The sequence below is a fragment of the Halichoerus grypus genome, chromosome 15 (assembly GCF_964656455.1).
Source record: "Halichoerus grypus chromosome 15, mHalGry1.hap1.1, whole genome shotgun sequence".
NCBI lineage: Eukaryota > Metazoa > Chordata > Mammalia > Carnivora > Phocidae > Halichoerus > Halichoerus grypus.
The window spans coordinates 55,997,383-56,003,382 of NC_135726.1; positions in this window are offsets into that span (position 1 = coordinate 55,997,383).

A 6,000-nucleotide genomic window follows, 5' to 3' on the forward strand; every position below is an offset into this window, starting at 1 on the left:
ATAAATTTAATTCATCTTGAAAAATGTATTTTCATCAAAAGCTTAGAAGGAAAATCCTGTTACAGATATGGCACATTGCTTTTGAAAAGATTATATAAAATATTCCACTACAAAGGGTAGACATGTTCATAGAAGATCACAATGCTTTTAAAATGTTATAAATGTGTGAGTAGTCCCTCAGATGTGTGTGGTTTGCTTTCCTGGCTATATTATATAACTTGAGTTTTATGTATTTGGAAAATATATCTGGGAAAATAACAGAGTATGTAATATGTACATGAGACCCCAATAATTTTTCACAATACACCAAAATACAAACAACATTCAAAAGATAACGTGACATTACATAACCGTAAGTCAAAAGATACGTTTTATTTCCTGGTGTTTGCTGGTTTATTTAAGTTGGATTCAGATATGGCTCTTTTATTTCCTATGAATTTTCATTTGGACAGTGCAGTCTGTGTAGCTTGGGGCGCCTGGGTGGCTCAGCTGGTTAAACATCCGACTCTTGATTTTGGCTCGGGTCATGGTCTCAGGGTGGTGAGATCTAGTCGCGCACTGGGATCCGTGTTCAGCATGGAGTTGCCTTGGGATTCTCTTTCTCCCTCTCCCTCTGCCCTCCCTCTAACCCTCTGTTCATGCATGTGTGTGCGTGCGTGCACGCACATGTGTGTGCACAGTAAATAAAATCTTTTTTAAAAATTAAAAAAAAAGTTACATGTAGCTGGATGGAGGGGTCATACTGAAAGAGCTGAGGCCTGGATTAGTCTAAAGCTGCTTCTGGGACCTGCCTGTTGTCTTAAATATTTTATGCAGCACCCACTGGAAGATAAGACTGGGAGTGGCATACAGAATGGTGGATAAAAACACTACCACCATAAAAGACTCAGGTAACATGCTGCTTGGATTCAATCCTAGTTTTACCACTTAGTTACTGTGGCCCTGGGCAAGTTATATGTCTTCTCTGTGCCTCAGTTTTCTCATCTGTGTAATGAGATAAATTCCCTTATCTCATGGGCTGTTGTGAGGTTTAAATAACTTGATGTTTGCAAAGCGTTTAGAACTGTGCCTGGAGCATTGTGTAAGTGGTAGATTGAATTATCATTATCATCTTTTGTCCTAAGGTGGCTTATCATTATCATCTTTTGTCCTAAGGTGGCTTATCATTATCATCTTTTGTCCTAAGGGTGGTCCAAAGCAACTGTTTTGGAATCTATTCTTCTGAAACCAGGGGTAGTTCATGACAGTTAGCAAAATCAATTTGTTGGCTTAGCAGAGTGTCCACTTCCTCTCCAGAATTTTTTTAACATATTTAAAAGAGTATGGGTAGACTGAATACCATCTCAATATTTAATGGTAAAATATTATCACACGCCCCCAAATGCATCCATTTTGTAAGCAGAAAGAGTTAGGGGTCCCCAGAAAAAGACCAGATACAGTTTTGGTTTGTTTGTTTGTTTGTTTGTTTGTTTGTTTGTTTTGACATTTAGAGAAGTTGTTTTAGGCCCCCAGCTATTTTCTGTAATCTCTGCCGTACTTGCTTTAGCACACTTGTTGCAGAACTTCCTAGGAGGTGTCTGGATTACAAAGGAATGCAAAAAATTCAGTAGTTTATGATTTTAAGGGAAAACAAAGGTAGTGCATAAACTAAGTCTTTTGTCTAACCATATAAGAGAAAATCAGTGGTAAAAAAACTCCCAGTGCTGGGATGCCTAGGTGGCTCAATCTCAGGATTCTGGGATCAAGCCTCGAGTCTGTCTCCCTGCTCAGTGGGGATTCTGCTTCTCCCTCTCCCCCTGCCCTGCTCCTCCCCCTCCTCGTGCATGCTCTCACTCTCTGTCTCTCTCAAATAAATAAATAAAATTTAAAATAAATAAAATCTTAAAAAAAAACAAACCTCCCAGTGCTGTTTCAAAAGTAAGCTAGGCCCTGCACTCTTTATCTGAGATGTTGAGTCCAAGACTCCATCCAGTTTATACTAGCTTTTGGAGCATGCACATAGCCCCTTCCCCTTGTCTGACATTTAGCTCTGCTTCATTATAATGTTAAAATCTCTGCCCAAGGAGGAGCACAAACCTCATTAACGTAACATACAATGTATGTATAAGCCGGTTTCCTTAGGATGCACGCATGACCTTATGCCCATCTCTATGTAGGATGACAAAACTCCCCTTTCTGAATATGCATCCTAACCCTAAATGAAAGAAATGAATTCCCCTATGCTTGTGGGGTCACATCTTTGGGAGTTATTCCTTGTGATCTCCTTATTTGCTGTAAATAAAGCTTCCTTTGTGACAATTCCACCTGGTATAGTTTCTATCTGTAACTCACCAAGGAGGTAATGCACTAGTTCAGTTACAACTGGAGATCTGGGGAATCAGTGCTTGGGGACTCTTTGGGGGGAGTTCACTGATGATGGGGGTTTCTGTGAGAGGGCATTAGTGGGAAGGTCTGTGAAAGGATGGGTTGGTGTTTTCCTTACACATTCAAAAAATATAAATCACCTGCATGCGCCAGGCAGAGCATGTTGCTCAACTGGAGAAGTGGTGATGCTCCGCTGATAGAACCAAGAGCCAGCTGCAGGTGGTTAGTTACAATCGCCTTTGCCCAAGTGGAACAACTTTGGACTGTGGCCCAGGAAGAAGGATGGTTTTACCAAAGCTGGCACATTATTTTTTTTTTAAAGATTTATTTATTTATTTTAGAGCGAGAGAGCGAGCACAGGGGAAGGGCAGAAGGAGAGGGAGAGAGAGTCTTAAGCAGACTGTGCACTGAGCGTGGAGCTGGACACAGGGCTTGATCTCACAACCCTGAGACCTGAGATCATGACCTGAGCGAAACCAAGAGTCCCACACTTAACCCACTGTGCAACCGAGGGGCCCCAAGCTGGCACATTTCTTAAAAGAGCCCTTCCAAGGGCAAGTCGCAGGCAGGGCCCAGCCATGTTGTCTCACAGGCGTAGGTGAGAAATCTGGGTCCCGGAGGTCCCCGTGGGCTCTCCGAACCAGTGCTGCGCCTGCGCATCAGGGGAGAGGGTAGACGAGCTGTAGCGGGGCAGGCAGCCAAAGGTGCCTGATGGGCTGGGAGATGCTGCGCTTGTGCTCAGGTCCCAGCAACCTGGGGAAGCCCTGTGGTGAGGCCCATGTCTTGAACTGGGAATTGGGTCTTGAGGAGGAGGCCTGGGCAGGCACAGTGACTATGGGCCCAGGGGATTCACCTCTGAGGGCCCTGGGTGGTCTCTGATTCAGAGTTAGAGGTGGACCAAAGATAAACAATGTCCCCGGATTAGAGCATGGGTTCTTGGAAGTTTATGAGGGCGTCTCAGTGAGTCTGGGGAACAGGGAGTGTGACGATAAAGGGAGAATTTCTGGTGTGAGGATGGGAGGACTGTTTGACAAATGCTAGGCCTATACATTAAAAAGTGACATTTACTGTATGTACATTAAATGTAAATTTAACAAAGTTTTTACAAAGGAATACAGTACTAATCCATGCTATAGTGTGAAAGCACCTTGAAAACATTGTGCGAAGTCAGTCACAAAAGATGATATATTCTGTTTGTATGATTTATAGGAAATGTCCCAAGGGGGCAAATGTGTAGAAACAGAAAGTAGGTTTATGTTGCCCAGAGTTGGGAGGAATGAGGCTACTTTGGGTGATGGCTGAAGGCTATAACGTTTTATTTTGTTTGTTTTTTACTTTATTTTTTATAAGGTTTTTTTTATGTGGTGATAAAAATATTTAAAAATTGGTTGTGTATTAATATTTGTACAGCTCTGTGATAAAATGATTGAAACCACTGGGCACTGTAGGAAGGTAAATTGTACGTGAATTGTACCACAATGCTGTTGCAGAGCTGTTACAAAAAAGATAAGAAAGCTAGAGTGCCTAGTTTAAAATCTTACAAAGTAAACTTCAGAAAAAGTAGTAGATAGGAGAAGGGAGTTTACACTTTGATTAAAGGATCAACTTACCAGGAAGTCATAACAATCCTGAATGCATCTACCATCAGAGCTTTAAAATTTGTGGGGGCAGTGAAAAGAGAAATATGGAAACCCACAATTATGTTTGGAGATATCAACACTCGTTCATCAGTCATTTATGGGGCAAGTGCACAGAAGATCAGCAAGGATATGGAAAACTTAAATTTTTTTTTAAGATTTTATTTATTTGAGAGAGAGTGAGAGAGCGCATGCACAAGTGTGGGGGAGGGGCAGAGAGAGGGAGAAGCAGGCTCCTGGCTGAGCAGGGAGCCGAGTGTGGAGCTCAATCCCAGGACCTCAGGATCGTGAGCCAAGGTGGAGGCAGACACTTAACTGACTGAGCCACCCAGGTGCCCCAGGGATATGGAAAAGTTGAGAAATGCTATCAGTCACCGTGACCTAAATGGAACACTACTCCACAATAGCAGATACACGTTCTTTTCAAGCACACATGAAATACTCAACAAGATAGACCAAATTCTGAGACATAAAGCAAATCTAAACCAAGGAATGAAATTACACAATCTCTGACCATAATGGAATGAAGCTAGACATCAGTAGCAAAAAGGTATTAGGAAATTCTCCTAAATAATCTAAACTCAGAAAACACACTTCTTAATAAACAGCCCAAGTGGAAGTCTCAAGTCAGATGCTACCTTGAACTGCTTTAATAAAAATGGTATATGTCCAAATTTGTGGGATGCAGCTAAAGCAGTGCTTACAGGGAAACAAAGCATTCTTCCATGGATTTTGTTTTCTATACCTTTGTTAAACTCCCTTATTAATTTTAGGAGTTTTTTTTTTTTTTTAAAGATTTTTTATTTATTTATTTGAGAGAGAGAGAATGAGAGAGAGCAAGCACATGAGAGGGGGGAGGGTCAGAGGGAGAAGCAGACTCCCTGCCGAGCAGGGAGCCCGATGCGGGACTCGATCCAGGAACTCCAGGATCATGACCTGAGCCGAAGGCAGTCGCTTAACCAACTGAGCCACCCAGGCGCCCCAATTTTAGGAGTTTTTATTATTTATTTTCAAAGAAACAATCTATTTTCTGTCAATCTTTTTTTTCCTGATTTTTTTTGGTAATTTTATTTCCTATAGAGCTGAGAAAGGGGCAGATCTCCAAAAAAGTGTGTAGTTAACTGAATTCAGAATTATATTTTATATTATATATTATATATCATCAATCTTATTTCCTTTTTTTTATGTTTTGTTAGTCACCATACAGTACATGATTACTTTTTGATGTAGTGTTCTATGATTCATTGTTTGCGTAGAACACCCAGTGCTCCGTGCAATACGTGCCCTCCTTAATACCCATCACTGGGCTAACCCATCCCCCATCCCCTCCCTAAAACCCTCAGTTTGTTTCTCATCAATCTTATTTCAATTTTGTTTAACAGATTGTGCAGGAACAGCCTCAGGCCACTCAGTGGTTGTCCCTATCCATTCAGTGGCCTGAGTAGTGGGAGCTGCACCCCAGTCTTCAGCATTGGGCTGAGCACTCCAGTCTTCAGTAGGGAACTGCTGAAAAGGCACAGAGGCACCTGCCCACCTACAGAGCAGGTCTGGGACCACCACAGAGCAGCAGTGAACTCGGGAGCCGGAGCAGTCCATTCACCCTGAAATTCTTCTTTGGTTAGTAGCTTTACTTTTAAATTCCATCAAGTTTTCTATGTAGATGACTTTGTCATTTGTGAATGAAGTGAGTGTTACTTCTTTTCCAACTAGAGGCCTTTTATTTTTTTTCTTCCGTGATTGCACTGACTAGCACAACCAGAACAATGTTGAAAAGAAATGGAGAGGAATCCTTTTTTTTTTTTTTAACTTTTTATTATAGTTATTTATTTTCTTTTTTGGAATTATTTAAAAGATTATGCATTTTTCTTGGTGTCTTGAAATTGTTATTTTGATCCTAATATTAGGGCAGAGCATTCAGTATTTCATCATTAAATATGTTAGGTGTAGGTTTTCATCAGTCTTCTTTATGAGGTTGAGGAAGTTCCCTTCTATTCCTGGT